Source organism: Elephas maximus, chromosome 1 (assembly GCF_024166365.1).
Source record: "Elephas maximus indicus isolate mEleMax1 chromosome 1, mEleMax1 primary haplotype, whole genome shotgun sequence".
In the NCBI taxonomy this organism is placed as follows: Eukaryota; Metazoa; Chordata; class Mammalia; order Proboscidea; family Elephantidae; genus Elephas; species Elephas maximus.
This window is the reverse complement of record NC_064819.1, coordinates 73,457,049-73,479,833: the sequence shown is the minus strand read 5'-3', so window position 1 is coordinate 73,479,833 and position 22,785 is coordinate 73,457,049. Positions and strand designations below refer to the sequence as shown.

At 42.0% G+C, this 22,785-nt stretch overlaps 5 non-coding genes across 5 annotated transcripts; 2 read left to right on the top strand and 3 right to left on the bottom strand.

The window, feature by feature from the left end:
* Positions 1–11,184: 11,184 nt before the first annotated feature.
* TRNAW-CCA (transfer RNA tryptophan (anticodon CCA)) lies at positions 11,185–11,256 on the top strand. The gene has a single exon. It is a non-coding gene; the product is annotated as a tRNA-Trp (tRNA).
* Positions 11,257–14,556: 3,300 nt separating this feature from the next.
* TRNAR-ACG (transfer RNA arginine (anticodon ACG)) lies at positions 14,557–14,629 on the bottom strand. Its single transcript has one exon. It is a non-coding gene; the product is annotated as a tRNA-Arg (tRNA).
* A 355-nt stretch (positions 14,630–14,984) lies between these two features.
* Positions 14,985–15,066, bottom strand: TRNAS-AGA (transfer RNA serine (anticodon AGA)). Its single transcript has one exon. It is a non-coding gene; the product is annotated as a tRNA-Ser (tRNA).
* A 3,770-nt stretch (positions 15,067–18,836) lies between these two features.
* Positions 18,837–18,909, bottom strand: TRNAR-UCG (transfer RNA arginine (anticodon UCG)). The gene has a single exon. It is a non-coding gene; the product is annotated as a tRNA-Arg (tRNA).
* Positions 18,910–20,477: 1,568 nt separating this feature from the next.
* TRNAW-CCA (transfer RNA tryptophan (anticodon CCA)) lies at positions 20,478–20,549 on the top strand. Its single transcript has one exon. It is a non-coding gene; the product is annotated as a tRNA-Trp (tRNA).
* Positions 20,550–22,785: the final 2,236 nt, after the last annotated feature.

Sequence of the window (22,785 nt, the reverse complement as noted above, 5' to 3'; positions counted from 1 at the left end):
GCAATGGGATTTTTGGTTTTAAGAGAGAATTCTGGAGACACCCTGGTGGTGCAATGGTTAAAGCGCTCAGATACTAATGAAAGGTCAGTAATTGGAACCCACCAGCTGCTCTTGGGGAGAAAGATGTGGCAGTCTGTTTCAGTAAAGATTTACAGCCTCGGAAACTTTATGGGGCAGTTCTACTCTGTCCTATAGGATCACTATGAAATCAGAGTTGACTCAGTGGCAGAGGGTTTGTTTGTTTTTGAGGGGGAACGGAGGATTCTGCCTCAAGACCATAACATAGTTATCCTTTTGGAGTTTCCAGCCTACTGCCTGTCCTACCAATTTTGAACACAAGACTGCAGGAGTTCCCAGACTGTCACCGATGGACTTTGGACTTTTGATTGATTATTTAATATAATATTATAATATCTTAAGGTATATAAAAAAAAAAAAAACCATTGCCGCCTAATTGATTCTAAGTTACAACGACCCTATGGGTTTCCGAGGAGCGCCTGATGGATTCGAACTGCCGACCTTTTGGTTAACAGCCAAGCTCTTAACCACTATGCCACCAGGGCTTCCATATTAAGGCATATATTATATAATTCTAATTATATATATATATATATATGTATATATAATTGTCTCAGTTTTTCTGGAGAACCCGGACTTATCTGAGAAATTTCAGGCTCATAGATGTTAAGCCACCTGGCCCAGATCACCCAAGTAGGAGTAGTTTGTTAGGTTAAATCCAGACTTGCCTCACTTCAAAGTTTCTGTCTGTAAATAATATGCTGTGGTGAATCTGCATGATAATAGAGAAGACAGTGGGTAACTATTTAGCTTATAGATATTATAGCACAAATAAGCCATGAAGGAAAACATTTTGGATGTTTAAAAGTAATGCCAGTATGTGTCAGGCCACCTGCTATCTGTGGCTAGGATATATAACGTAACAGTTGTATTTCCACCACACTGCAAGGGCTATGCTTAATCTACAAAAACGACCAGTAGAAGAAGAAAAGATTGGTTGAGTAAATGTGTATCACTCAATGCATGTCAGATTAATTTATTGGTAGGTTTTAGGTGAATCGCAAAGTTTGAGATTTGGAAGGAAATTAAAAAGCTCGCCTAATATACTTGCCCACAAAGTGCAGAGACTGTCTCTAGTACATCTGAGTACTGGAGATCTCTGCTTAAAGATCAGATCTCTACTTAAAGGCTTCCAAAATGGGGAACTCGCTACCTCAGAAAATGGACAAGGCTAATTTTGAGATATTTCTTTGTCTTATGGAGCAAAACCTGCCTCTCCGTTAACTTTAACCTTTTGTTTCTAGTTCTGCTCTGTGGAATTAAAACGAATCCAATTCCCCAAACATCATAGTGCCAAACGTGATTACAGCAGTTAAACTATCTCTCAATTTCTCAGCGTACTGCAAACATTTATGGAGCACTTGCTAAAGCCTGTATATGTAATAGCTATTTTATATTCCTCCCCAGAACTTTATGAGATAAGGACTATGACCAACCCCCTCTCCACCACCCTCCTTATCTCTCTCCCACGCTTAATTCCCCCACCCCAGCATTTATATCGTCATCTGACACACTCTATATGTTAGTTATTTGCTTATTTTCTCTCTCCCTCCCACTGTCATGCCAGGTGCCCAAGTGCAGGCTTTTGTAAATTTTGTGCACTGCTCTGTCCTTTTGCCTAGAACAGTGTCTGGCACACAGTTGGTGCTCAGGGAAACAGTGTTGAAACAATGAAGAGATGATGCCTGTCTCTAATTCCTTCCTGGATTTGCGGTAGCTACAGTCCCTGGCATGAACAGCTGGGATTGAATTGGGCAGTTCCAGGCCATGGTGAGGAAAGGCAGTCCTGGGAGAGCTTTGTCAGTAGGAAGGAAGCTATACCCTCTGATGTTGGAATACTCATGCAATTTGCAGGAAAGCAAAGCACTGAGCACAGGAGAACCATAAGGCCCTGGAATTTCTCCATGAACTTTTCCTGAGTGTCCCCATCAAGCCCCATGGCCTACTGGGGAAGGAACTTCACCTCTGCAGCCAAGGCCCTGGCTTTAGCCTTGGCTCTCACTTTACACTCCAGCTTGGGATCTGACCAGGGTGTTTCCGATTTTAGGTCTCAAAACCTGTTAGTGAGTCATAAAATCCACCAATGGATCAAAACCGGCATTAAAATAAAATTGAAAATATCATCATGCATTTGTTTTGAAATACTTTCATTTCTGTTATGTATATACATAATATATACGTATATATATACATGGATTTGGGTGAATGTGTTTGCTGGACCATGATATAAAATGATCGTCTCTTTCTGTGGGTTGAAGCCAACAATTTTGAAAGCCACTGATCTTACTTTGGAGCCCTGGTGGCACAGTGGTTAAGCGCTCAGCTATTAACTAAAAGGTCAGCAGTTCCAATTCACCAGTATGGAAACCCTGGTGGCATAGCAGTTAAGTGCTATGGCTGCTAACCATTAAGGGTCGGCAGCTGGAATCTGCCAGGTACTCCTTGGAAGCCACATGGGGCAGTTCTACTCGGTCCTATAGGGTCGCTATGCGTTGGAACTGACTCGATGGCGCTGAGTTTTGGTTCTCCTAGGAAACCCTATGGGGCAGTTCTATTCCATCCTCTAGGTTGGCTCTGAGTTGGAATCGACTCAATGGCAACCAGTCCAGCATCCAGTAAGGTTGGGGTATGTCTGAACTCTGATACGAGGATCGTATGTCCTGCAATGTCCTTGCATGTTATTCAGAGATCTCAGAATAACCACAGAGATGAGCTTAATAAAAATGTAAACCTTAGTAAAGGGCCATTAGTTTTGGGGCCCCTGCCCAAAGGTTTCTCTTCATTTTGCCATTACGAAGTGTGTTTGATGCAAAACAACAACTATAAAAGAACATTTCAGACTAAAATGTGGACAGCAATCACTACCCAACTAACCGGGCTGTTATTGTGAGGAGAAAATGACAACAGTATCTGTTATCCACTGTAAATTGTAAATTACCCTACAAATGTCACTAACGCTGTCCAGAGAATTATTTTTTCCTCTTCAATAATTTGTCTTCCCCCCCTCCTTCTTCCACCTCTCTTTCCTCCTTCTAGCCCTCCTACTTCACCCCTTTTCTTCCTTCCCTCTCTTCTCCATCCTCTCCCCCTCCTCCTCCTCTTCTTTCCCAATCACTCCCCCCTTCTCTCTCCCTCCTTCTCCTCCTCCCCCCGCCTCTCTCCGTTTCCTCTCACTTCTTATGCTCTCTCTCTGCTCCCCCTTTTCTCTCCTCCTTTCTCCTCCTCCTCCTTCCGCCTTCTTCCACACGCCTCCCGCTCCTCCTCCTACCCCCCTGGTCTCTCTCCCTTCCCGCCTCAGATAATAATCGCTAGGTTTATCCTCCCCCTAGTGGCTCCTGCGCATCACTGCATGCGCTGTGTGCCTGAGAAAGTCTAAACCTCTCAACCAAGAAAAATCGAGAAGAGCCTATGGCTAGGCAAGCCGAGCTCTGCGCAAGGGAGCATCCCACGGACTGAAAATGTGGCTGTCGCCCGCAAGATGATTATAACGGAGTTAGAAAGCCTTATGAGTATGCTTGAAGTCTGTAGGGTATAATATCAAGCTCATGAGTGAAAATTTGTACATTTATAGACGGAATCTTATTTCAGTCCCCAGCCCTTTCTGCTTAATGGCTGGACCTTTATTATAGTCAAATCAGGCTACTCCTAAATCAATTGGCTTTGTCTTAGTCACTTCAGGACTTTATCAATTGATTCTGGGGTTCCCTTTTTCCTTGGAATTGCATCTCGGTTTGGGGAAGTATCCCCTAAGTATAGAAAAGGTGCCTGGCACATACTAGGCAAAAAGTAAGTATTTGTTGAATGAAGAATGAAGGAGTGAATCACTGATTTAGAACCTGTTTACTTTTCTACTGATTTAGAAGGATATTGTGTACTACTCTCCTCCTAAAATGAAAAGAATGTTTCTTACAAAGTGAGACACATACACACACGCACGCAACATTGGTTGAGTTTTCATTCCCTAATACTTTTGCTTCTAACCCTGCAACTTAAACTCAAAGGGGATGGGAGGGACACAGGAGAATTGTATTACATTGTTGCAAGGACAGACCGGTGATTGGCGGTACGAGAACAGAGCCTTAGGTGGGCCTCTAGTCTGGGCTGGGAAGCGGCGGAGAGCGCGGCAAGCAATTCGGAATGTTCGGGCTGGTGCCACCCAGCCCTCTACCTCCGCGAGGCTGCGGCCTTGCCCTGCGGCAGCAGCGAGAGCTCGCGGAAAGCAGGCGGCCCCTTCCGCGTGACCCGCGCTGCCCTCCACGACCAGAAAGAAGCGCTGGGGACGCTTCCAACGCCGAGAGAGGAGCAGTTGCCTCTGTCTCTGAAGAAAACACTTTTCTCCAGCTCAGAGGTCTGGAACCTTTTTCGATAAAGGGCCAGATATGAAATATTTTCGGATTTGCTGGCCATTCGCTCTCTGTCACGTCTACTCATGTAGCGTGACCATGGATACGCGTTGTAAACTAATGGGCATGACTGTGTCTCAATAAAACCTTATTTATGGACACTGGAATTAGAATTTCATAAGATTTTGACGAGTTACGGAATATTATTTTTCTTTTCATCTATTTTCAACTGTTTAAAAACATAAAAATTATTCTTAGCTGTGGGCCACACAAAAATAGGTGGTGGGCTGGATTTGGCCAGGGATGGTGGCGTGTCGACAATTTCTCCAACCAAAGGACTGTTGAATATTTGCGATTTTTCCCAAGGCCTGATCCTAAAATTCTACAAAAATTAATGCATTTTTTGCTCAAGTAAGGGAAACCTTCCATCTTCTTTTGATGCTTCCTGCATCATTTAATATTTTCCCCATGGAATCCTTCACTATTGCAACTCGAGGCTTGAATTTTTTCTTCTGTTCTTTCAGCTTGAGAAACGCCCAGCGTGTTCTTCCCTTTTGGTTTTCCATCTCCAGCTCTTTGCACATGTCATTATAATACTTTATTTTGTCTTCTCGAGAGCCCTTTGAAATCTCCTGCTCAGTTCTTTTACTTCATCAATTCTTCCTTTTGCTTTAGCTGCTCCACACTCAAGAGCAAGTTTCAGAGTCTCCTCTGACATCCACCTCGGTCTTTTTTTTCTTTCCTGTCTTTTCAGTGACCTCTTGCTTTCTTCATGGATGATGTCCTTGATGTCATTCCACAACTCGTCTGGTCTTCAGTCACTAGTGTTCAATGTGTCAAATTTATTCTTGAGATGGTCTCTAAATTCAGGTGGGATATATTCAAGGTCATATTTTGGCTCTCGTGGACTTGCTCTGATTTTCTTCAGTTTCACCTTGAACTTGCATATGAGCAATTGATGGTCTGTTCCACAGTCAGCCCCTGGCCTTGTTCTGACTGATGATATTGAGCTTTTCCATTGTCTCTTTCCACAGATGTAGTCAATTTGATTTCTGTGTTCCATCTGGCGAGGTCCATGTGTATAGTCGCCATTTATGTTGGTGAAAGAAGGTATTTGCAATGAAGAAGTCTTTGGTCTTGCAAAATTCTATCATTCGATCTCCGGCATCGTTTCTATCACCAAGGCCATATTTTCCAACTACTGAGCCTTCTTCTTTGTTTCCAAGTTTTGCATTCCAGTCGCCAGTAATTATCAATGCATCTTGATTGCATGTTCGATCAATTTCAGACTGCAGCAGCTGATAAAAATCTTCTATTTCTTCATCTTTGGCCCTAGTGGTTGGTGCTTAAATTTGAATAATAGTCGTTTTAACTGGTCTTCCTTGTAGTTGTATGGAAATTATCCTATCACTGACAGCGTTGTACTTCAGGATAGATCTTGAAATGTTCTTTTTGCCCATGAATGCAACACTATTCCTCTTTGAGTTGTCATTGCCAGCATAGTAGACTATATGATTGTCCAATTCAAAATGGCCAATACCAGTCCATTTCAGCTCACTAATGCCTAGGAATACACAGAGTCATTATACCAAAAAGAATTAGTCTATGTTTAACCATTTCAAGAGGTGGCATATGATCAGGAACCGATGGTACTGAAGGAAAAAGTCCAAGCTGCTCTGAAGGCACTGGTGAAAAACAAGGTTCTAGGAGTTGATGGAATATCAATTGAGATGTTTCAACAAACAGATGCAGCACTGGAGGTGCTCACTCGTCTATGCCAAATATGGAAGACAGCTTCCTGGCCAACTGATTGGAAGAGATCCATATTTATGCCTATTCTCAAGAAAGGTGATCCAACCGAATGTGGAAATTATAGAACAGTATCATTAATATCACAAGCAAGCAAAATTTTGCTGAAGATCATTCAAAAATGGCTGCAGCAGTATATTGACAGGGAACTGCCAGAAATTCAGGCCGGTTTCAGAAGAGGACATGGAACCAGGGATATCATTGCTGATGTCAGATGGATCCTGGCTGAAAGCAGAGAATACCAGAAGGATGTTTACTTGTGTTTTCTTGATTATGCAAAGGCATTCGACTGTGTGGACCATAACAAACTATGGATAACACTGCGAAGAATGGGAATTCCAGAACACTTAATTGTGCTCATGAGGAACCTTTACATAGATCAAGAGGCAGTTGTTTGGACAGAACAAGGGGATACTGATTGGTTTAAAGTCAGGAAAGGTGTGCAGCAGGGTTGTATTCTTTCACCATTACTATTTAATCTGTATGCTGAACAAATAGTACGAGAAGCTGGACTATATGAAAAAGAATGGGGCATCAGGATTGGAGGAAGACTCATTAACAACCTGCATTATGCAGATGACACAACCTTGCTTACTGAAAGTGAAAAGGACTTGAAACACTTACTAATGAAGATCAAAGACCACAGCCTTCAGTATGGATTGCACCTCAACATAAAGAAAACAAAAATTCTCACGGCTGGACCAATAAGCAACATCATGGTAAACGGAGAAAAGATTGAAGTTGTCAAGGATTTCATTTTCCTTGGATCCACAATCAACAGCCATGGAAGCAGCAGTCAAGAAATCAAAAGACACATTGCATTGGGCAAATCTGCTGCAAAGGACCTCTTCAAAGTGTTGAAGAGCAAAGATGTCACCCTGAAGACTAAGGTGCGCCTGACCCAAGCCATGGTATTTTCAATTGCATCATATGCATGTGAAAGCTGGACAATGAATAAGCAAGACCAAAGAAGAGTTGACGCTTTTGAATGGTGGTGTTGGCGAAGAATATTGAATATACCATGGACTGCTAAAAGAACGAACAAATCTGTCCTGGAAGAAGTGCGGCCAGAATGCTCCTTAGAGGCGAGGATGGTGAAACTGCGTCTTACATACTTTGGACATGTTGTCAGGAGGGATCAGTCCCTGGAGAAGGACATCATGCTTGGCAGAGTACAGGGTCAGCGGAAAAGAGGAAGACCCTCAACGAGGTGGATTGACACAGTGGCTGCAACAATGAACTCAAGCATAACAACCATTGTAAGGATGGCGCAGGACCGGGCAGTGTTTTGTTCTGTTGTGCATAGGGTCGCTATGAGTCTGAGCCAACTTGACCGCACCTAACAACAACAACAACAAGGGAAACCTGGTGAAGGAGTTGACCTTTAATTAATCATGGAGTTGACCTTAATTAATCTTTGTTAAAGTGCTTTATATTTAAAACAAACCAACAAAAATCCTACTACCAAATCTATTGAAATCCCCTCTTTCATAAGTGAATTACCAGTGTTTCTATACCTGGGATATGGTATGTGCTTTATATACTGAATGCTTACATGTTAGAAAGGGAACCTTTATTTAATTAATATTTGTAATTTGTTGTTCCCTATGATTTTTATGGTATAAAAATTTTGCACTTCTATAAAGGCATAGAAAATATCAATCTGTGTTACCTACTTAAAAAAAAAAAAAAACATTGCCATTGAGTCAATTCCAACTCACAGTGACCCTATATATATAGAACATTGTAGAACTGCCCCACAGGGTTTCCCAGAAGCCGCTGATGGTCTCAAACTGCCGACCTTTGAGATAGCAGCCTGAACTCTTAATCACTGCCCCACCAGGGAACCGCTGGAGGCCTTATGATTGTAATTACGTATCAGAAGGGATTGGTCCAAAGAACAACTCCAGTGAGAACTCATTTATACAGTCATTCAAAAAGAAAAAAAAAATTTTTTTTGTAGACCTAAAACTTTGGTCGTAGCTGGGAGCAATATTGTGTCAAACAAGTTGCCATTTTGTTATCCCTTACGCTGTGCTATATCACAAGGAACTACATTTCCCAGGCTCCCTTGCTTCGGTGTAGGTTTAACCAATTGGAGAGCAGACAGAATACCGAGGCCAGGCGAAGGCAGAAGCCGGGATATTTCTCTTCCGTTTCCTTCTTCCTGTGGCATTTCCTTAAGCAGTTTCATTCACTCGGGATTTGGGATGTTCACTCTGTGGTCTTAACTTTCTGCTGGTCTGCCACAAGCTCTAGTTCCCACTCTGAGCTACGATAACACCACCTTTCCCACTGCCCCTTTATCCTTAGGGGTATAACAGCTTCTTGCCGTTATTTTGAGTTCCCGTGCTGGCAGGTATTTCATTTTGCTCTCTCTAAAATCTTTTAGATTCAGCCCAGACCGTGTGCTCCTTGCAGGCATGTAAGGCGACCTCTTGTATGAAATCTTACCCGATTACAGGCTCCCTAAGGACTCTTCCGTTTAATTTTCTGTAAAGTGAAGCTAATGGCATTGTTAAGGTCCACTGACCGCTAGGAATTCACTTGTGGTCAAAGTTAGGTTTATTTAGTTTGCTGCAGCAAGGGAGAGTGCACGCTCGAGCAATAGTGGGGTAATTAGGTAAGGAGAAGTTGGGAGGGGCTTATTACGAAATTTGGGCTTGTGCTGGGCATTTTTAAGGAGGGTATGAGGGAATCAGATATCAGTTCTAGATAGGGTACTATCAAAAACTGGGACAATTCAATGACTGGCTATACCAGTGGTGTTTTACCCAGGAGACGGGAGAATTAAAGTAGGGTTGGGGATATCATTGGTAAGGAAGCACAATCACTATGTTAGCTGAAAGAGGGGAGTGTTCACTTATTTTTGTGCCCTTATATTTTTCCTGTTTCAGGTAGTTGTGGAGTGATTTAGTCTTCATCTTGATCCACCATAGGTAACAGAGTGGCCTTATCTGATTATTGCTTATAGCGTAAAAATTGTCTATGTTCAGTTGTCCTAGCTTTTAGCTTGCAGCTGCTGGGGGAATTTTTCACTTTGTGAACACCAACCTCAGAGACTTTTTGTGAGGATTAAATGTGATTACATACAACATATGAAAATTCAGAGAACTGTTTTTGGCATATAGATAGATAGCTGTCTATAAGTCAACTCCTACTCATGGTGACGTTAGGTACAACAGAACAAAATGTTGCCCAGTCCTGCCTCATCCACGTGATCACAGACATGTTTGAGTCCATTGCTATGATTACTGTGCCAATCCATTGTATCAAGAGTCTCCCTCACCCTCACCATTCCTCTACTTACCAAACATGATGTCCCCCTGTAGTGATTGATCCCTTCTCATGTCCAAAGCAAGAGAATCAGACAATGTTCTGTTGTGATCTGTAAGGTTTTCATTGGCTAATTTTTGGAAGTAGATCACCAGGCCTTCCTAGTCTTTGTCTGGAAGCTCTGCTGAAACCCATCCACCATGGGTGACCCTGCTGGTATTTGAAATACCAGTGACATAGTTTCCAGCATCATAGCAACAGTAATCCACCAGAGTACAACAAACTCACTGAAGGATGGTGGCCAGTATTTGTAGTCCTTTACAATTCCCAGCTGAAACCATAGACTGTGGATTTTTCAGATTAAGAAAGGGAAACCTTAATTTTCAGAGAAAGAAAGAGGCATCTGTGTTACAGCAGATAACTTATATGGATATCTTTTTCAAAGAATTGACACCTTTGAATTGTGGTGTTGGCGAAGAATATTGAATATACCATGGACTGCCAAAAGAATGAACAAGTCTGTCTTGGGAGAAGTACAACCAGAACGCTCCTTAGAAGCAAGATGGCGAGACTACCTCTTACATACTTTGGACATGTTGTCAGGAGAGATCAGTCCCTGGAGAAGGTCATCATGCTTAGTAAAGTACAGTGTCAACGAAAAAGAGCAAGACCCTCGAGGAGATTCATTGACACAGTGACTGCAACAATGGTCTCAAGCATAACAACAGGTGTGGGCAAGGCGCTGGACCGGGCAGTGTTTAATCCCGTTGTACATAGGGTCGCTATGAGTCGGAACTGACTGGACGGCACTAACAACAACAAACAACAAAGGGAATTCAAAACATCCTCGTCTCTATTTGGGGAGACAGTTCACGTGTAGATTTTAGATCCCAGGAAAAAAAAAAAAAAAAACCTCAGACCCCGGTGAGATTCAAAACCCTTATCTCCTCTTTACTAGACAGGCACTTTAACCAGCCAAATCAGAGTCAGAGTTAGAGTCACCCACTCGCTCTCGCAGAAAGACCGATTACTCTTTTTCTAGGCAGTATCAGATCCAGTAATCTGAGTCCGAAGGATTCTCACTGTAGAAAATAATCATATTTCAAATCAACTAAGGAGAACAGAGGGTGCAGGGAAACGTTTTCTCAGAGAAGGCCAGTGGCACAATAATTTGGGCCAACCCCCCCCCTTGAATTTATGTCATTGTCACACTTGTTAGGGTCAAATGTCAACAACATTGGAAAAGAGTTCAAAATCCGCCCTGGGCAGAGTCCCTAACTGGGAAGGGGAGGAGAAGAGGGCCATTCATTATGTTTACTCTAGCTCCCTCTCCTGCCCCACCTCACCCTGAAACGACCGACCCTAAACAGAAAGTTTGACTTCCCAAAAAGGTGCCCCCTCGCCAAAAAAAAAAAAAAAAAAAAAACCGTCCCCCAAACATCTATTTTGCGTATATGTGGAGAAAACTAGGAAAAAAAAAGAAATATGACTAGAAAAAGGTGAAAACAGAAGCAATTTGGAGGCAAAGAAAATCAGGGAGTGATTGGACAGCGTTTTGATCCCAAAGGAGGCAGCTGGGTATTACTTTGCATTCAACCACGTGCGCTTCAATGAATACCGAAAATCAATTCCAAACATCAATTGACAGTCATAAAAAAAAAATGCAAGGCCCACAGGAGACCTCGTGGCGCAACGGTAGCGCGTCTGACTCCAGATCAGAAGGTTGCGTGTTCAAATCACGTCGGGGTCAAGCTTTTTAGTTCACTAGGGAGAAGTTTGCGGGAGGAGTAGTGGGTTGGGCCCGGAGGCGATGCGTGAAGTGAAAAGAAAAGAAAAGAAAAAAGTATAGCTTCCCTGCATCACCCGCGGGCTTGATGCTCAGGTCCCTCCCAAGTCACTCTGGGGCAAATTTTGAAGGAAACCGTTTCCTCAGACCTCGAAGGGCCGATCTCAAACTTTAAGAAGTTTTGAAAATTAACTTCTGGCTAAACTAACCCAATCTTGATATATCATCTTAGGGAAGTGATGCCAGTTTTGGAAAGCCTGGTGGCATAATGGTTGAGAGCTATGTCTGCTCACCAAAAGGTGAGCAGTTTGAATACACCAGGCCTTCCATGGAAACGCTATGGGGCAGTTATACTGCGTCCTTTGGGATCGCTATGAGTCGGAGTCGACTCGACAGCAAAAGGTTTGTTTTTGTTGTTGTTTAATGCCAATTTTGAGCCTTCTTCAAAATGCCTTTTAAAAATAGGCAGGTACACGCAGGAATATATCATTGTATTTGAGGGCTTATTTCTGATCCCAGAGAGACAATAATTTTACTCTTATTGCAAACATGAACTTCCCTCTTCGCCAACTCTTTGCTTTCTCTCTACGCTCACTCTGTGCTCACGATCCTGCCTGTCCATCCACATCTCTCACTCCAACCTTCAGAAGCTTAGTAGATCTTCGAGTGGGTGACCTAAGCTCACCTGCTTCACACCTGGGTCTGCTTTTCCAGCGGAGGGGTTACGCAGCACATCTTCCGCTCTCCGCGACTCCCCCACCCTGCAAACCATGGAAGGCAGCGGCTCATTTCCAGAGGCAGAAAACGTGATCACAGTTATTTTGCTGAATTGAGACTGTAGGGGATGAATCATTAGGTCAGAGAAAGGTAGACTTCTAGGTTAGAGGTTGCGTGGACCCCCTACTACTCTCTGTAAAAACTGTGTATGAGAGAACCTGCAACAGATTGTGAACTACCACATTACAGCACCGAGCAAAAGGAAAACATGGTTTATTTCTTCAGAAGAGTTTCTATTGTTTCGTGTAACTTATAATGACTTTAAAACATGACATTTGGAATATCAGCAGACGTTTTAAGTTACAGGTGTAGTGATACGCTCACCTGATACATCTAATCATGCATTTGTGCATGGGTGAAGTGTATCAAAAATAAATACTTCCCTTTAACCTTTCCCTTAGTAGTTGGACTAGGCAAATGGCCATCATAGTACAAAAAACAGATTAGCACTCTAGAAGAAAACGAAAACACCTAGTTCAACGTTTTGAAAAATTGACAAACCAGAGAAACGATGAATAATATATAGAGCACTATACCATTCCAAAACAGAGTGGCGCAGCGGAAGCGTGCTGGGCCCATAACCCAGAGGTCGATGGATCGAAAGCATCCCCTGCTAGTTTCTTTCCTTTTTCTCCCCCACAAATCCTCGCTCTTGTCAGCTAATCGAAAGGTTCGAGTCCACTCAAAGGCCCCTTGAAAGAAAGGTCTGGCGATCTACTACTGATAAGTGTCGCCATGAGTGGGACTGAGTCCCCAGCATTTGGCTATAAATAAGAGAAAAAGGACACTAATTTGTAATATGAAGAACCTGATAGAATTGCCATGGGGCCTTAGAAGAACCTTTTTGAAGTGCAGTTCTCTCAGGCTTCTGCTTCTCTGTGTGCCATACACCACTATCCAAAAATGAACTCTAAAAAATAACGAGAACAATAAAAGCAACAATAATGGCTTTTATTGATTGTTTGAGCAGTTAGGTGCCGTGCGCTGTTCCAAGGGCTTTCCAAGTTCTAAATCATTTCAAGTTCTACAAAGTACTGTTATTACTCCCAGTTTACGAATGAGAATGCTGATGTTTTTAGAGTTTAAACAACTTGTTCAAAGTTGTGCAGAGTAAAAGCTCTACTGCATTCATTTATTCCTTTATTAGTTCTCAAATTTTCTTTGCCGTGTTTCTCTAGTTATTTATTCACTTATGCAAACAAAAAATATCTGATTGCCAGTCACTATGTAGTGCTAGGACTACAGCAGTCAATAAAATAGGGGAAAAAAAGAAAAAAACAAACATCCTGCTCTCATGAAGTTTACATTCTAGTGCAGAAAACATACAATAAACAAACTATAAAGAAAGATACGGCAGGGAAGGAGAATAAAGAGTGTGTGTGTTTGGGGGGGTGTTGCAAGTTTAAATAGGGAGGTCAAGAAATGGTCTCGCTGAGAAGATGAATTTGAGCAAAGATCTCAAAGAGACGAGGAAGTGAGCCACATTGCTGTATGAGGGATGATGTTTGCAGGCAGAGAAAGGGTAACAGCAAATGTCCTATGGCAGGAGCCTGCAGGCTTGTTCCGAGAATAGCAAAAGGACAGTGAGCCCGGAACTGAGTGAATGAGCACTAGAGTAGCAGAAGGTAATATCAAAGAGGTTTCTGGGGCCAGATTTCTGAGGCACTAAAACCATGGATTGTTAACATGCCATGGAGGACTTCTGTTCTGATTCCAGCCCTGAAAAGAAAACGATTGTTTTTTAAAAACCAAATGGCTCTCTGTGAGGTTCATGTTCCTGAGGTTCCCAATCTGAGCTGTGAGAAACTTTGTTTTGTTTTGTTGATTAATGAAATGTTGCAATCGCAGAGCAACTGCTTTCCAACCCAAATATGTTTAAAGGAAGAAAAAAAAGGAGCAATTTGGTTGGCACAGAAGGTTCCCCTCACTCCAGACTACACTGGAGTTTTTCCTTCTTTCCTCTTTCTCTTGCATTCTTTAAATTAGAAGACTTCCATTAAGAAATCTTATCCAGTGTGGAACTTCCTGAGTCAAAGCTAATCTTTAGGAGTTAGAGCACTATAAATGAAAATACACCCTTGAAGAGGGTTATTTCTAAGGGACCCTCATTCCAGTCAAATGGGAAATACCTTTGATGGCTAGTATCAACATAGAGTGTGCCACCTTTTCCCGAAAGTTGATGGGTATTATTTCTTCAAAATTCAGTCAAACAAACAAAGCAAAAACACCTACAGAACAGTTAAAGAGACAGCAAGAGCACTTTTGTATTTGGAGTGAATGAAAGAGAAACGAGAACGCTCATGGGATCATTACAAGATGTCAGACCACGAAGTCTCCAACTTCATTCCTCGCTGTACTTTGTATTTAAAAGGAGCATAGTAACTGTTAGCAAGAGAACAAGATTTCTGGTGGGGTCATTTGTCAGAACCTTTTAGTTCCATACTAACTTTTCTTAAGGTGTGGAATCTCAAAAAAGCAGGTGCTCAACGAGCCAGCCAGGAGTCGAACCTGGAATCTTCTGATCCGTAGTCAGACGCGTTATCCATTGCGCCACTGGCCCACCCACACCGCAGCTACTGTAATTAAGACTATACAAAAAGGAAGTGGTGGGATTACTGTATCGTTCTAAATGTATGTGAAGCCTTTCTTCTAGCTTGGCTTTCTTCAGTCATCAGGATTTTGAACCTAAGAAACCTCAGAAGTGAAACAAAACACGGTTCTAGTGATTCCCCTGACTTAAGTGATTCCCCTGACTTAGTCACCCGAAATAATTCCTTCCAGGGCAATGAGAAATGCATTTTTTATGTAACTTGCAAAATATCCGAGAGAAAGTTTAGTATTTTTAAAAAGTAACTTGCAATAGAATATGGTAATTAACGGGCAGAGACTGAGATGAAGACACAAAAGGACGCACTCGTAGTCGGCAGGATTCGAACCTGCGCGGGGAGACCCCAATGGATTTCTAGTCCATCGCCTTAACCACTCGGCCACGACTACTGATGCATGCATAATGTTTACAATGTACTCTATGTTATCCTATATCATCTATTCCAAGCTACTTACTTTGCTGCTGTTGTTAGGTGCCGTCGAGTCGGTTCCGACTCATAGCAACCCTATGCACAACAGAGCGAAACACTGCCGGGTCCTGAGCCATCCTCACAATCGTTGTTATGCTTGAGCTCATTATTGCAGTCACTGTGTCGATACACTTCGTTGAGTGTCTTCCTCTTTTCCGCTGACCCTGTACTCTGCCAAGCATGATGTCCTTCTCCAGGGACTGATCCCTCCTGACAACATGTCCAAAGTACATAGGACGCAGTCTGGCCATCCTCGCTTCTAAGGAGCATTCTGGTTGTACTTCTTCTAAGACAGATTTGTTCGTTCCTTTGGCAGTCCACGGTATATTCAATATTCTTCGCCAACACCACCATTCAAAGGCGTCAATTCTTCTTCGGTCTTCCTTATTCATTGTCCAGCTTTCACATGCATATGATGCGATTGAAAATACCATGGCTTGGGTCAGGTGCACCTTAGTCTTCAGGGTGACATCTTTGCTCTCAACACTTTAAAGAGTTCCTTTGCAGCAGATTTACCCAATGCGATGCGTCTTCTGATTTCTTGATTGCTGTTTCCATGGGTGTTGATTGTGGATCCAAGGAAAATGAAATCCTTGACAACTTCAATCTTTTCTCCGTTTATCATGATGTTGCTTATTGGTCCAGCCGTGAGGATTTTTGTTTTCTTTATGTTGAGGTGCAATCCGTACTGAAGGCTGTGGTCTTTGATCTTCATTAGTAAGTGTTTCAAGTCCTTTTCACTTTTCAGCAAGCAAGGTTGTGTCATCTGCATAACGCAGGTTGTTAATGAGCCTTCCTCCAATCCTGATGCCCCGTTCTTCTTCATATAGTCCAGCTTCTCGGATTATTTGCTCCGCATACAGAATGAGTGGGTATAGTCAAAGAATACAACCCTGCTGCACACCTTTCCTGACTTTAAACCAATCAGTATCCCCTTGTTCTCTCCGAAAAACTGCCTCTTGATCTATGTAAAGGTTCCTCATGAGCACAATTAAGTGTTCTGGAATTCCCAGTCCTTGCAATGTTATCCATAATTTGATAACACAGTGAAATGCCTTTGAATAGTCAATAAAACACAGGTAAACATCCTTCTGGTATTCTCTGCTTTCAGCCAGGATCCATCTGACATCAGCAATGATATCCCTGGTTCCACGTCCTCTTCTGAATCCAGCCTGAATGTCTGGCAGTTCCCTGTCGATGTACTGCTGCAGCCGTTTTTGAATGATCTTCAGCAAAATTTTGCTTGTGTGTGATATTAATGCTATTGTTCTATAATTTCCACATTCGGCTGGATCACCTTTCTTGGAAATAGGTGTAAATATGGATCTCTTCCAGTCAGTCGGCCAGGAAGCTGTCTTCCATATTTCTTGGCATAGACAAGTGAGCACCTCCAGCGCTGCATCTGTTTGTTGAAACATCTCAATTGATATTCTATCAATTCCTGGAACTTTGTTTTTCACCAGTGCCTTCAGAGCAGCTTGGACTTCTTCCTTCAGTACCATCGGTTCCTGATCATATGCCACCTCTTGAAATGGTTGAACATCGACTAATTCTTTTTGGTATAATGACTCTGTGTATTCCATCCACCTTCTTTTGATACTTCCTGAGTCGTTTAAATTTTCGCCATAGAATCCTTCACTTCAGCTTGAGAAATGTCAAGTATGTTCTTCCCCTTTGGTTTTCTATCTCCAGCTCTTTGCACATGTCATTATAATACTTAACTTTGTCTTCTCGAGACGCCCTTCGAAATCTTCTGTTCAGTTCTTTGACTTCGTCAATTCTCCCTTTTGCTTTAGCTGCTTGACGATTGAGAGCAAGTTTCAGAGTCTCCTCTGACATCCATCTTGGTCTTTTCTTTCTTTCCTGTCTTTTCAGTGACCTCTTGCTTTCTTCATGGATGATGTCCTTGATGCCATTCCACCACTCGTCTGGTCTTCGGTCACCAGTGTTCAATGCGTCAAATCTATCCTTCAGATGGTCTCCAAATTCAGGCTGGATGTACTCAAGGTCATATTTTGGCTCTCGTGGACTTGCTCTGATTTTCTTCAGTTTCAGCTTGAACTTGCATATGAGCTATTGATGGTCTGTCCCACAGAACCCTGGCCTTTTTCTGACTGATAATATTGAGCTTTTCCATTGTCTCTTTCCACAGATGTAGCCAATTTGGTTTCTGTGTGTTCCATCTGGCTAGGTCCATGTGCATAGTCACCGTTTATGTTGGTGAAAGAAGGTATTTGCAATGAAGAATTCGTTGGCCTTGAAAATTCTATCATTAGATCTCTGGCATTGTTTCTATCACCAAGGCCGTACTTTCCAACTACTGATCCTTCTTCTTTGTTTCGAACTTTTGCATTCCAATCACCAGTAAGTATCAGTGCATCTTGATTGCATGTTTGATCAATTTCAGACTGCAGCAGCTGATAAAAATCTTCTACTTCTTCATCTTTGGCTACTTATTTTAACAAGGATTTAATAAATAATCGACGGCAACTAACAACAACAATATGTCTTTCACAGCCGTTGTTTTCTAACCAAGGTGGAATCAAAGGTCTTTCATTGCATTTGGTTATTTCATTAACCTTTTTAAATCTAGACCAGCATCCCATCATTTTTTGTTGTTTTTGCTTTGTTTTGACATAGACTTTTAAAAAAGTCCAAGCCAGTTGTCTTGTGGAATGTCCTACATTCTGGATTTGTCTCATTGTTTTCTCACTCCATCGTTTAATTTATTCCTCTATTTCCTGTACACTGGAAGTTAAGTCTAAAGGATGGCTTAGATCTTTTTGATTGATTGATTAGATTCGGGTTAAACATTTTTGGCCTGACACTGTCTTTATACAGTATTTGCTTCACATTAAGAGGCACGTGTCAAGATATCGAAATGATGGTGAAAATAAAGTGGTGTTCCCGGGGTTCTTTATTTTTTCCCTTTCCAGTTGGCAAGTAATTGGTGGGGTGATAACTTCAGCATCATACAGATCTGTTATTTCCCAATAACTCTTTGCCTAATGGCTTTAAGACTTCTAATGTTTTTTGCCTAAGTTTATAATTTCTCTGGGGGTTGCAGACAGCGATTGTTCTAATTCTAGCATTCTTTCTACATTTGTGAGGAGTCGCTCCTGTCAAGCTTGTAGCCCTCTTTCCTGCTTTTATCTCCCCCCACTCCCCCTCCAAGCGCCTCCCAGTCGGTGCTCAGCAACCTGGGAACTCAGGTTAATTGGCACTAAGAGTTTGCACTTTCTCCAAGTGGACGGGAAGAATGTGACATTATGCAGATTGTAAGGACTCCAGTGGCGCTCAAACTTGAGTGCTTATATAGAAATCACTTGGATAGCATGTTAAAACCCGGATTCCTGGGCTCTAGTTCCAGAGATTCTAATTCAGTAAATCGAGGGCGGCGCTCCCAGGGGCTGCTGCTGGTTCACCGACCAAATTTTGAGTAGCGTCAACCGAAAGAAAGGGCTGTGTAGTGGTAATGAGGAGAGGCAGAGATATAAAGAGACACTTGGAAGAAGAACAAAAACAAAGACAAAGGATGTGGAGGGGAAATACGCGGAGGATAAACTATTCAGTTTCTTATTTTCAGCTCTTACCGAGAAAAGACAAATGAAAGTATTAAAATGGAATACAACTGGCATTACGAACGGAAAGCTCTGAAGTGCGTACCATAAAAGCTCAAGAATTTAAGAGTAACCACGAAGGGATTCGAACCCTCAATCTTCTGATCCGAAGTCAGACGCCTTATCCATTAGGCCACGTGGTCTGTTCTTACCGCGTGCTGAAACTTTTTAAAAGGAAAAATAATCTGCTGCTCTTCACTTGAGCTCTAACTATAAGTATATACATAAAATGTATAAGGTGTGTATATATATTAGGTAATATTGTGAACTTATTATAGTATTCCAGGGAAATTCCAACGCCTCAAAAATCCTTCAGTCTAATTGGGGAAATAAATTTAATCTAATCATAAGAAAAATACTGTAAAGTTGGAACTAGACAACTACCGAGGGGAGGAATATAATGCTACGATAATTGGAGTATGGCACTATTAATAGATAGAATGCTTTATCTTTGTATGGGAACTAGGGAGAAAAGTCGTGCCAGGGAGCAAATGCTTGAGCTAAGAGCTGAAGGAGGAGAGGGGTTAACTAGGTCAAGACAGAACTCAGTTCCTTTAAAAACCCGGGAACTTCCACTTCCTTGCCTTCCAGGTGGAGACTGATTGTGGATTAAACACAATAATTTACTTTTGTGCACTCCGGAAATCACACGAAAATAATTCTAAAATACAAATTCACATAGGACAAACGTTCGAGACAAGAGCAACCAAGTTTCGTAATCTGGAAAGACTATTGAGGAGTGATAGCTGATTTGTCAGACCTGAGAAAGCTGAATCCTAAACCAACAGTGGGAAAGGCAAAGAGGCAACCAGATTTACACCGCAGAACCCCCATCTGCACCCCCCATAGAGTTGCCTCATTGTCTCGGGAATTGTCAGCGCCAGCTTCACCTGGAAACTGCCCTTCCTCCATCCTGGAAGAAGGCTGGAAGGTTATTTTCTTGAGAGTGTAAAGTATAGGGTCTCTAAGCTGGAGCAGAGATTCTCAAACTTCTCCGTGTGTCACGATCATCTGGAGGGTTCGTTAAAACACAGATTGCTGCGTCTCAAACCCAGAGTGTCGGATTCAGTATGCCTGGAGTGTGGCCGAGAGTTTACATTTCTAACAAGTTACTCTTCCGAAAGCCCTGGCTTCCAGGTTTTCACCACCCAAGCGCGCAGTGAATGCTAGCGGTTCGTCTGGGGTTCCTGTTGTAAAAGGAATGGCACGTGTACACTGTAAAGACCCCAGGGTCCGTGGATTCTGACTGAGGAATTTTGAGGCTTTGAGGAGAAGCAGCTTTTCATCAGGTTGAAGGTGAGGCCGGTGCGCGGACAGGGAGGAGGAAGGTAGAGGACCGCGAGGCCTGGCCGCGCAAGGCTACGAGTTTTACATGGAAGAGGGAAGCGTCCAGTGAATTTATAGAAAAAATAATAGTGCAAACTTTGTAGCCGTTTTGATTCCTGTAAACCCAATATTTTTATTAAAATAGAGAAATTTCGACCAGTGGAAAGATCGAATTTTTCTCTGGGTTTTTCTCATATGGAGCATTTGGGTTTGGGGATTCATATTTAATCTGGCCAATCCTTTACTTTTGTTCAAGGAAGCATTAGCAAAACTGTGAACGGTGGCGAGAAAAATGATCAAAATTAATAATAAAGAAATATTTTGGATCTGGAGGAAGAGGAATGATTCAAGATCCTGCTTTCGAAAGGCCGAGAGCAGCGCCCGTGACCTCGTGGCGCAACGGCAGCGCGTCTGACTCCAGATCAGAAGGTTGCGTGTTCAAATCACGTCGGGGTCAGGATGAGCACCTTTTTGGAGGGAGAAACAAAAATCCGTTTGGCAGCCTACTTTCCTTATAGGTGTAGTTGACTGAAGATGATCTCCGGTTTGGGATCTGTTAGAGCTGCCAGAGACTGAACGGAGGAGAGGGAAACAGACGATTTACCTTTTTAGAGTTTCAGTGGGATGGAACTGTACCTCCTCTTTGGCCTTTGGCTCGCTGTTGGCATTCTAAGACAGGGGGACAGAATCCCCACACGGGCCGTGCATCTCTTGCCACCTTACTTATAAAAAAGATACTTAACTCTCCCTTTTGGCACCAGGGATCACGTAGTCTCCTGGTTCCCTTCTTTGTGTTTTTATCCCTTTTTTTTAGCTACCCAGAACCCTCCCCTCCACCTAAGCCCTAAACGATGGCTTTCCTGAGGCTCCTCTTCCGCCCTCTTGCTTCCTGACTTTTCCTTCATTTATAGGCCACCAACACTTCGTGCGTTCTTCTCATCTGGCCTAGTTTCATCCCCAGCCCCAATGAGCCAAGGACGTAGAGCCGTCTTGGACTATACTTTCTCTTCCTCATTTCCCAGTCTGAGCAGTGAGTTATGTGGAGTTTTACCTCCTAATATGTTACCTGCCATCTGCCTGCTTCTCTTCTTTACCACAATGACCTCTTTCCTTCCACCAATTACTTCTTGCTAGGGATATTGACATGAACCTACTAACTTATCTCTCCAAATCTCCTCTTGCTCAGTTAAATCAGTTTCCTTATTACATTTTTTTAAAATATGCATATCTCATCCTAATGTTCTCCTGCTTAAAACAAAACTGTTAACTGTTTATTAATCCTCTTACCACTGGGACCTTCTTTCAGTTCCTCAATGCATTATGCTCCTTCCCACCACAGGGCCTTTGCCCCTGCCATTTCCTCTGTGAGGAATGTTCTGTGTCCTTTGCTGCATGATTCAGACATTCATCTTTTAATGGTCAATCAAAACAAAACACTAACAGTGGAGTATTGGTTAAATAAATGTATTATTTATTACAGAGTAAAATACTGTGCAGCCATTAAAATGATATCAAAGAAAAATAGCTAATGATACAGAAAGATGTTTAAGATATTTAAAGTGGACAGAAGATACATTCAGCAACTATTTGCTGGTAGTATATTGCCAGGTTATACAGCCATAAGACTCATAAAGCTAACTAGGTAATGACAACATCAGAAAACTAATAGTGGCTATCTCTGGGTGCGGGATTAGGCTCTAATTTAATTTGCTTCTTTTTTGCTGATTTGTATTTTTCAAATGTTTCCTGATGAAAAGGTTTTATTTAAAAAGAGGGAAATATAAAAATTATGTAAAAAAAAAATTACTGAGCATATACTCTACCAGCTCTATAGAAGGATGAATCATACCTAGGGTTTCTGCTGTGTAAGAAATAGCAGCCCAGTGGAAGAGACAGAAGTATTAACTCATAATTATGGTAAACTATGAACTATACAGGGACAAGTACATATCTGAGCCAGATTTAGTAGCTATTTAAGAGTGACTGACTCTGATGCAGTGTTAGTGTCAAGAGTGCAGACTGTGGGACTTAGGAATTCAGGGAGCAGGGACAATGGAACAGAATTTTGACACATAAAGAGGAGTTATCTATGAGGGAAAAAAGGGTTGAGAGGCAGAGAAGAGATGTACAGTCTAGGTAGATACAATTTTGCTTATTTGTTTGTTTTTACATGTATGACCAAACAACAACAACAAAACTATGAGCTTCTAATACAGGTTTTGTACATGAAAAGGTGGTATGATTATTTTGACGTACCCAATGAACTTTAAAAGTGCTTTGTTTTTGTGATTCTGTAGTATCTTGAAGTGCTTCTGCCTCTGTACTAATTTAATTAAGTGAAATTGTATGTTTTACCACCCTTTCTCGTCCATCAAACTCTAAACCCCTTGAGGACAGAAACCATATCTGCTTTATTCAGAGCCATACCTAGTGCTAAATACATAGTAGGAGATTCATAAATGTCGGTTAATTTGGAATAGAATTAAAAGAAATAACAGTTAAGAAGGCACAATGGCATAAAGCATGTTACATTGTTTCTTATATCTTAGGATTTCTCTGTATCGGGAAAGATGCAGTGGATAGTTTAGCTGTAATTGTTGGGCTCTTGCAACATGATACAGAATGTGTGGGAATCTCCTTTAAAAAATAACTTTGGGCAGTTCATCAGGCTTTATCATAACCTGGATGAAATA